Genomic DNA, 10,530 nt, shown 5'->3' with positions numbered 1-10,530 from the left:
CCATCAGCAGATGTCATCTCCTAGGATGTGATAGGTCTGTCCTGTATCAGGAGGAGATGAATCTCCCATGGTAATGCCTAGTTCCCTCTATAGACTATAGTGGGGGCATAAACTGCTAGTTTTGAGTTAGATGCCTAGAAGCTGGATGTCTACATTAGGGTTGATGAATCCCATCCTTCTTGTTACATGAGCTACACAGAGCCAGTGTGTGTAGCAATAGCTGTGGCAGGGAGCTGTGCGTGCAGCACCTGGCAACATCAAGATCAGGAGCCTATTGTCTGTTTTTTAAGAATAAACTATAAACTTTGGTTTGGGCAGCCTGACTTTGGGTAGCTAATATTTGTGCCTAAAGGAAGTCCTAGATACAAATCTTGGCCTATAACAGTTGTGATTACCATCTTAAAAATATGTGGAAAAAAACCCCAAACCCACAAACCGGACTTTTAAATTAAGCAACAAAATAGCAAGGCTAACATAAACATCAAGAGTAATAGAAAATCTATTTCTTTCATCTATCACCATGGAAAAATCATAGAAAAGCTGGTTGTCACGGACCATAAGGAGCTAGGGTCCAGATCTTATTGCAGTTAAATGAAAGTAAATTATCAAGGACAGGATCCTTCTTTCTTAGCGTCTGGTGTCTAACATCCAGTCAGTTCAGTTGTCTGTGATTAATGACAGAGTTGGGCACCTCTTGATAATGAGTCCTCCCATCTAAAGACAAATGTGTCAAGTAGTTGGAAAAGAACACATCAAACAAGGGTCTGCTTTAAGGAAAATCATCCAGATTTGATCTGGATTTAATCTAGTATATTGTCATGTTAGCTGGCATGTAAACCCCGTTCCTGAACTCAAATATTTCCGTGATGTTTTATAAAGGAATGTTTAAGAAGTCAGCCACCTGTGGTCAATATCCAGGAACTAGAATTTCTGTGTCATTATTTTATTTTTTGTTCTCAAGATGAAATAAATTATTTGAATTTCTCATTTTTCCTAGGAAATGGTCCATCAATATAGTTTTAACATTATCTTATAACAATGTACTAATTATTATATATTTTCCCATTTCAAAAAAAATAGTACATTTCACATGCAAACTGTTTTAACAGGCAAAAGTAGTGATAGAGGATGACCTTTCTTACTTTCCAATAACTTCAGGATTACAATTCTGAAACACCTAGATCCAAAAGGCTAGATGCTTAGTTTATCTAGCTCCCATTAATGCCTTTGAAAATTTGACTAAAGATTTAGTAAACAACTAGAATGAAGATAGGAACATAGGAATTGGGGGTGGGATTCATCAGAATGTACTATAAATGGCTTCTACTTGGATGCCTGTTCCTGTACTAGTCATCTGCATTTCCCTTGTTATTTACCGGACCCGCACTTCTGATGCGGTGTATGTCATCCTAAGGTAGGTGTCAGTAGGTCGGGTGAACTGCCTGTTTCTTTCCATTGACTGAAAGGGGAACCTACAAGGCAAGCATCTAAAGATTAGTCAGACAAATCCTATCTAGGTATTGGAATTTTTGTTTAACTTTTAACTGTCCCATATTCTGCTTTCTTTTTTCCTGGTCTATGTTTAATCTCCAAGGCTCATCTCTGCACTTCTCTGCAGGGGGAAGAATTCCACACAGGTCCACATGCTCCTCTTGCTAGGATTCCCAGCCCTAGGGAACTTACATGTATTGTTCTCCATAGTATTTCTGCTGACCTACATTTTAACTGTTTTGGAGAATGTGGTCATCATTGCCCTGATCAAGACAAACTGTGAGCTCTACAAACCCATGTATTTTTTCCTTGGTCACCTCTCCTTCATCGAGGTCTGGTACATCTCAGTCACTATCCCTAAACTCTTGGCAAATTTAATTGCTGAAGACAGGAGTATTTCCTTTGTGGGATGCATGACCCAACTGTTTTTCTTCAGCTCCTTCATGTGTTCTGAGTGTGTCTTTTTCTCTGCAATGGCATATGATCACTAAGTGGCCATCTGTCAACCATTGTGCTATCCAGTCATGATGACATACCAAATGTGCATATTCCTGGTAGTTGTCTCCTGGTTCAGTGGGTTCACTGTGTCTTTGATCAAGATTTCCTTCATCTCTCCGTTGAAGTTTTGTGGTCCCCATGTTATCAACCATTTTTTCTGTGATATCAGCCATGTGTTGAGCCTTGCCTGCCCTGATATGTCACTGGCAGAGATGGTGGACTTTGTGTTGGCCTTATTCATACTGCTTGTTCCCCTCTTCATCACCATGTCTCCTACCTATTAATTATCATGACAATCCTGCACATCCCCAATACCCAGAGTAAGAAGAAAGCCTTCTCTGTGTGTTCTTCCCACCTAACTGTGGTCACCATTTTCTTCTCAGCCAGCCTCTCTTCGTGTATGCCTGGCCCAAGAAGATCGACCCTTTTAACTTGAATAAGCTTGTGTCAGCTGTGTGTACTATTGTCACTCCCATCCTAAACCCCTTCATTTACTATCTGAGGAACCAGGAAGTGAAAAGAGCACTGAAAAAAGCTCTCTGTGAAAAAAAATTGGTACCTCTAAAGTCTCCAGATCCATCCCTTCTGTCCAAAAGGATAAGCTACGATAAACAGGAACTGATAAGCACACCATAAGGATATCTGGCTAATGACTGTTCAATATGGAGACAGTGATCAGAAGAACAATGACAGGGTGGAGAATGCTGACAACTTGATTCATCTCAATCAGTCACCCCTAAAACCATCAAAGGTGGTAAAGTAGTACAGAATTTACTGTAGGAAGTCTGGAGGTGGAGGGAAAATTTGGGATTAAACAAAAAAACAAAAGAATTGGAGATGTTACAGGTTTTTTAGGGAAAAGACCAAAGGAAGATAAAGAAAGATATCAAGCACAGGAAAATGAAGAGAAAAGGAGAAAAAAGGGACTGGTCATACATAAGTAGGCTGTTGGTCAATACACTTGTCTGGCCAACCACTGCACCTGGTTACCACAATCTGTCACACCTTTTTATTAAACTGTTTTCCTTTCTATGTCCTGCCTCAAGATTTTCCTTTTTATGTGTGCATGTGCATATATGTGAGTAATTTGGTAATGAGCATAAAGCTATTGAGTAGGACAAGAGGCCTGAAAGCCAGATTCTGGAGTGACAGAGGTTTAGGTGCCAAAAATTGGAGAGACTGGTGTCAGGGAGCAAGATACTGGAAAGAACATAAGCCCGAAGTCCAACTACTGGACAGACTGGGGCTCTGGATGTCAGACATTGAAAAGGCCAAGGTTCTGGGAGAGCAAAACGGGGGAGATAAAAGGTCTGGTAGACAGAGAAACCCATGAAGGGGATTTTCTATCAGATATATATTCATGCTGTCTGTGAAGACCTGTAAAGATAGTGTCCTTCTGTCCGTATGGATCTATTTGTGGCTCTGTGTGTATGTGTGTGTGCACAGGTTGTCAGCATTCTCCACCCTGTCATTGTGCATCTATTGGGAATTCATGCTCAGGCTCACTGTTAGCAGGATATGAAAATGAAGGTAAGGAGCAGTCGTTCAACTCCACCTTCCAGGACTGCAGGAATTCCCTAGCTCTTTTAGTACATTGGATTCACCTACTCTTAACACACACTTGACCACAGCTCTCAAAATCTTTTAAAATTCATCAGATTTGAAATTGTCTATGTGAGATACAGCAGCTAAATTAATTTCCACCGATTCTAATGCAACCATTTTCTCATTAGTTCTTGTCATTGACTAATGTTTGGGCATGTGGATTTTTTTTAAGGGTTTGGGAGGGGTTTTTTGGTAATTCCAGGTTCCTCCGTTCTAGATTATGTCTGTTTGGAAGATCCTCTTCTAGTCTCAACACCATAGCAGTAATCACAGGCTCAGTTTGGTCATAAAGACTCAGATTAATTGTTGAAGCTCACTTTTTCCAAACAGGTTTTTAGCACATATATACCCATGACATGACATTGGCAGAAAGAAAATAGAAAGTTCCATCAGGTGGAAACAATTCCATGAAAACACTGTATGGTCCCAAGTGTCTCTTTTGTACAGTGGCCAGAAGGAACATAGATGACCTTACACTGTGTCTTGATACCGCTCTTCAATTCCATACCTACCACAGGGCATGGGTTTCTTATATGCTCAATAAGAATTTCCCTCATTTTTTTTCTGCAGAACTTTCAAACACCTTTTCATTTCTTCCTGTTACCTCCAGGGTCACAGAACAGAGATACTGGGCAAAATATTAATAAAAAGTGAAAATCACAACACGTCACTAAGCTGCCACAAAACTCCTTTTTGAATTGAAAATTTTAAACAAGAACATCCACATTTTTGGAGTTGTGCTAGATGGCTACACGCTAGATGAGAACCAAAAGAGACCTAACATAAACAGTCTGCCATGTGGGTAGTTTATTGCACAAGGTGCAAGCTGTCATTTATTGGGCAAAAGCCAGTCTGCACCAACAGAGTTGATAGCAGAGATCTCTCTTTGGTTTGGTCCACAAAGAAAGCACATGTATAGCCTTTGCCAGCACCAGTGCAGAGCTGAAAACCAGGCTGTGTCATGCAGGGAGACAAACAGTTCCTTCACAAATTTCTAGCTAAAAAAAAGGTTTCAGAGTAATGATTTTGTACATACTAGGATGCTGAAGGTATGTGTTTCATTCCCAAGGTTATAGGAGGGGGCTGAGTGCAGGTGTTAGAAAACAGAGAGACTAAATACTTCTGGAAGACTATTGTGGTGAAAGGAGCCAGACCCCGCCTTCACCCAAAGCCCAAGCCTGTTATCTAGATCCCTTTTACAGACAGCACCTCTGGAAAGTGATTGCTCCACCTTTGGACACGGATCTGTTTTGGTATACAGACCACTGACTGGGCCCTCCCTGGCTTGAGGCTCAGCTAACTGAAGGTGGAAGACTGCTAGGCGAGACATGAGACACTGCTGGACATGGTGGATACCAAAAGCTAGAGAGCTCTGTGAGGAGTGGCTGGGGTTCACAGGTGGTTAAGGAGGAGTGATGTGAGAAATGGCCAAACTTCACAGATGAAAAAGGGAGTTTGAGGACCTTTCAGGGCATGGAGTAGGATGACAGCACATAGGTAAGCACACCAAGTGATACCATGTAAGTCTGAGGTGACCTATGTAACAGTCATACCAAGAAACACCAAATTTGGGTATAGGTATAGCAAAACTGGGACAAAGAGGGAAAAGTGACTAGGGGAAGGTGGGGTTTCTTTTGGGTGGAGACAGGGGCAGAGGAAGAGAGGTGGAGCAGGCCTGGCAAACAGGAGAGGATGGGGCGGGTCAGGTGCGAAAAAGCTGCTGGTCAGTAAGCTTCTCTGGCCAAGACTTGTGCCTGATCACCAAAATGTGACTCATCTTATTAAACTCTGTTCCTAACTCTTTTCTGTATTGGTGTCCTGTGTATGACACTGTGGGTGTGTGATCTGCTGGTGAGCTTCAAGTTGGACTAGCCCATGGGCAGGAGGAGACCAGCATCTGGAAAGAGCCCCAGTTAGAGATGGAGACTGGTCCAGGGTCTGGGCATGGATCCTGGATGGTTAAGGCACTGCTCGGTGCCTGTGTTGATCTGTGTGGAAGGCTGCATGGGTGCTGTGTAAGTGTGCGTGTACTGGGAATACGGGCTTAGCCTCACCCCCGGCTGGATCTGGGGAATGGGGCAAAGCAGCAGTCTTGCCTTCAGCAAACCAGGGGGACAATTCTCCTAGGTCTTAAAGTTCACTCTAGTCATCTTTTCGTAACACAGTCTTCACACGGAATAATTTCGGTTTTGGAGGTGTTCATCCCCAGTGACTATAGATGAAACTAATAAAGAGCTGAATGGTTCTGCTGGAAACATCTCATGTTAGATGTGGTGACCTAGACAAGTGGTTTTATCAGGCTAGTGTCACTGCAAGAAAGATTGATCAGAGGGATGAAATCACAAAAGAAATGGTTACATCCATCGGGACATCGGATGTCGTTGTTGCCATTATACTTAAAAGTAATCCAGACATCCCTGTGCTCCTTACCAGGGGAGCCAAATCTTACCTTTGGTAAGTGTTGTATAGTGGAGAGTTTTACTCAGCGTTAAGTAATGGTTATTAGGCATTGATGCAGTACTTTGCAGCTGTCAGAACACAAATCCAGTAAAATTGCACGGTGCCTCTGTTAAAAGAAATGGTTACATCTGCAGTGATCCAAGCAGCTACGGCCTTGGGCAGGATGGTGGAGGACTAGAGCAGGTCTCCAAGGACTAATTCCAGAATTCCAGTGTATGAGAGTAAACCAAAGCCAGGACAGTGGTGGGGATGTTTCTAGTACGGTCATCATATACGTAATTAAAAAGAAGAGGAAAAGAGGAACGAACAGTTCAGAAGCATTCCCATATTCCAAGAGGATTAATTCTGTCATGCATTATTGATTTTGTTTCTTGTCCTTTTCCATAAAGTGAATTTTGGGCCTCTCGCTACAAGGAAGATATTGAGGTGCTGGAGCGTGTCCAAAGAAGGGCAACGAAGCTGGTGAAGGGTCTAGAGAACAAGACTTATGAGGAGCGGCTGAAGGAACTGGGGTGTTTAGTCTGGAGAAAAGGAGGCTCAGGGGAGATCTTATCGTGCTCTACAACTGCCTGAAAGGAGGTTGTAGCGAGGTGGGGGTCGGTCTCTTTTCCCTAGTAACAAGCGATAGGAGGAGAGGAAACGGCCTCAAGCTGCGCCAGGGGAGGTTTAGATTGGACATTAGGAAAAAGGGTTGTCAAGCACTGGAACAGGCTGCCCAGGGAAGTGGTGGAGTCACCATCCCTGGAGGTATTTAAAAGACATGTAGATGTGGTGCTTAGGGACATGGTTTAGTGGTGGGCTTGGCAGTGCTAAGTTAACAGTTGGACTGGATGACTTAAGGGTCTTTTTCAACCTAAATGATTCTATGATTCTGTGATCCCAACATATCATTACTTCCAAGTGTATTAGAAAAACTTGTCAAGTCTTCTGTCTGTCTCAGGGGCAGTTGTTCTTAGTGGCCAAGAGTGCTGAAGGGAGCATGCGAGTGCAGCCTGATCGTTCAGTGGGAAAGGATTGTGCTGACAGAAAGAACGTCTATCTTGTTCGTAACGCCCTTTTTGGAAGCTGGGGTCACCATCTTTAGAAGTCTTGAGGAAAGTATTTAACACAGTCAGGGGTAAGTAAGATGGGCAGGGGAGTGGAACTCAGCTCAAGGCGCTTGATGTAGTTGCCTGAACATACGCACGTGATGCCATTAAAGATACTCCTTGATACCCAAGCCCTTAGAACAAGTCTGTAGGTTTGTTCAAGGACCAACACGACCTGCATGTCATTTTGAAGTGGCAACTTGAAGGCCATGCAGGATACCTTTGAGCATCTGAAGTGGCAGCAAGCTCCTACATTGAGGTATTTGTATCCTGATGGAATTCAGATGCTTAGCTGACATGGGGACATCTAAGCCTGGATCTCTTCAGGGTTTGTTGCCAACATCCAGGAGTCTGTTCACATCTTATATTGATACCTTGTATGTTCCACAGGATTGGCACATATGAAGCAGAACCAAATGGATTCCTGTGTCTTTCTGGAGCATCAGGTGGAGGACACACAAGTCTCCTATATGATGCCTGTAGATACCTTTTCTTAGGTATCTTCTTATCACAGCCGTGCTCTTACAGCAAGTATTGTTTTAAATGCCTCAGATGCTGTCAGATGCTTAATGCTGTTGCATGGATCTGAACTGTCTAGCTGGAAAGGATGGAATCTTTCTAAAATCTGTGGATTGCAAATGCATAGCCAAAGGGGTCAAGGTATCATCTCCAGAAATCATACCTGTAGCCAGGAGTTTGCCCTCCACTCTCTGCACCTAGGCCATTATGCAGACAATGCGTAGGTACAAGAGTAGCCCTTTATTCTGTCCTCGGTAATCCAAAAGGCAGACACAGCACATCTGGTGTCCAAGAATGTCATATGCTTTTCATCTAGCTCAACATGGAACAGCAGTCCAGGCTAAGACGGAGGGTGGTGAATGTCTGTGTAAAGAACCACAGCACCTAAAAATGAAGCACTTATAAACCGCTGCGCCCCACATTAAAATTGGGATTTAGTGCCTAAATATAAGTAGATATCTAGTGCTATCAGAAATGTCCATGCTTCACTGGCGTGAAGTATGACAAAGAACTTGCAACAGACCTGTTCTGTTCTGGATCCACAGGCAAAGCCTGGGTAGGATACTTGAGGACATTTAACACGTCTGTAGTAGTCTGTGTAAATGCAAATCAGTTGTTTCACCGTTGACCATAATGTGAATCTGGAAAAGTAGCTAGACACATAAATACATTTAAGCGTATAAACCTAGGCAAGATAAGCCACACTGCTAAAGCTGGTAGAGGTGAAGTTCACATTCATTTTTAAGCTTACCTTTAAATCTAAGTTCATTAGTAAGGTTCCCCTCATACTTAATGGAAAGAAACAGATCCCTCCAGAGGGTTGACTCAAGTCAAGTGTGGACAATATCATTCTCAGGCTACGCCCACCCAAAATGTAACACATGCTAGCTCTCTTCAGCTATACAGAAGGTCTGAATGACAGGAGAGTCGTTCAGCTGTCTAAACATAGCCGTCAAGTAATCATTTAATACCTTAGATTATCCAGGACAATTGCATGAGGCTGTCAGCTGTGCCTCAAGTCGTGCAAGAGACACACATGCCTCTCTATAGGAAGCCAGAGACCAGATGGGGTACCGTAAGACATCTAAAAATGATGGAAGAAGCATCAAATCCTCGAATAGCTCCCCTGATTTAGATCTATGTGATTCACTTCTAAATGTGTTACACTACATGAGATAATCAGTGGTTTTTCGGTCTCTTGCAATACAGTGTCCTTTTGACCTCTTTCCTAATAAATACGAGGGGTGAGTAACCACATTCTGAGCCTTGTCCTTGTTTTAATCACTTTCCTCCAGGAAAGAGTTTTCTCCCTAACATTTCCTAAACCTCCTTCAAATATTAAAGTTTGTGAAACCTAGTATGTGTTCCATCCATTCTGATCTGTTAGGACTTCTGATGTTTCATTTTTGTTGGCATTTCACAGATAAGGAGCTCTTTCTGGCCTCTGTGTAGTCAAAAACATCCCAAATTTGCATCTTAAGCTTCATTTTCAAATCTGTGGAAAAATTTCCACAACTGTTTACAGAACTAACATGTTCAATTCTAGTCCAAGTAGTTCAGATGTCGGCGTGTAAAACCCACAGGAACTTTTGAATCACACAGATGCCTCTTCCTAGGAGGGTGACTTCAACATTTCCTCTCTAAAGCTCCTGGCAGCTCAGCTCCAGCCTGATCGCGGGTTTGAAAACCCAGTATGTTCAGCATAGTTTTGTAGACACACAGAATAATGTAGGTTGGAAGAAATCCCTGCAGTCTCCGGTCCTTCCCCCTGCTCAAAGCAGGCCGACTGGATAAGGTCTCATCCAGCAAAGCTTTCAACCATTTCAAGGATATTTAGGCAAACTCTCTGGGCATTCTGTTCCAAGTCTCAACACTCGAAAGGTGAAGACGTATTCCCTAGTATCTAATCCAAATTTCCGATGTTCCAACTTGCGCCCACCACCTCGCATCTTATCACCGTGCTCCTCTGAGAAATATTTGCCCCCAGTTTCTCTAAGAGAATCCACCCCCACACTAAGTAGTTGCAGACAGCGATATGATCTCCTTCCCCTCGGAAGGGACACGGATGAAGAAACCCAGTCTTCCAGCCCCTCCTTGTTCTCGAGGTGTGTCAGACCGCTCATCACCCTGGTGTCCCTGTGTTCCTGCGCTAGGCAATCTCTTTCCAGTATTGGGCAGCCCAACATTGGACACATTCTTCCAGATGTGATCTCAGAAGTGCCAAAGAGAGGGGAAGGATCGCTCCCCTCCACCGGCTGCCTGTGCTCTTGCCAGCGCAGCCCGAGATGCGTTTGGACTTCCTTGCAGCAAGGGCACACTGCTGGCACACCTTTGACTTCTTGTCTACCTAACCCCCCAAAGTTGCTTCTTCTGCAAAGCTGCTTTCTACCCAGTCACCCCCTGGCCTGCCCTGTGGCACGAGATTGTTCTTTTCTTCCCAGATGTACAAGTTTTCATTTGCTTTTGTTGAACTTCAGGATGTTCCAGTCAGACCATTTTTCTGGCCTGTCAATGTCCCCCTGAAGACAGGCTCTTCCCTCCAGTGCATCACCACTCCCTCCAGTTTGGAAGCATCAGCAAACATGCTGAGAGTGCGCTCTATTCCATCATTCTGATTGTTAATACAGAAATTAAACTGTAGTAGCCACAGTACTGATCCCTGGGAATTACCACTAGTAACGAGCTGCTGGCAGGACTTCTTACCACACAGCCATTTGAGCCTGGCAATCCTGACCGTTGCCATTACTATCCGCTTGCCCGGAGCATATCTTCCAAATTTAGATCTAGGGAGTCTGTAGGACACTGTACTGAAGACCTTGCTCAAATCAGGGTATACAACATCCACTGCCCTCCCACGTCTATCCAGACG

The 10,530-nt window shown here is 43.5% G+C and overlaps 1 pseudogene; it reads left to right on the top strand.

Moving 5' to 3' along the window:
* Positions 1 to 1,643: 1,643 nt before the first annotated feature.
* Positions 1,644 to 2,625, top strand: LOC142086509 (olfactory receptor 6B1-like; annotated as a pseudogene).
* Positions 2,626 to 10,530: the final 7,905 nt, after the last annotated feature.

Source organism: Calonectris borealis, chromosome 11 (genome assembly GCF_964195595.1).
Source record: "Calonectris borealis chromosome 11, bCalBor7.hap1.2, whole genome shotgun sequence".
Classification (NCBI taxonomy): domain Eukaryota; kingdom Metazoa; phylum Chordata; class Aves; order Procellariiformes; family Procellariidae; genus Calonectris; species Calonectris borealis.
The sequence above is the reverse complement of the archived record's forward strand: the minus strand, read 5'-3'. Positions and strand labels throughout refer to the sequence as shown.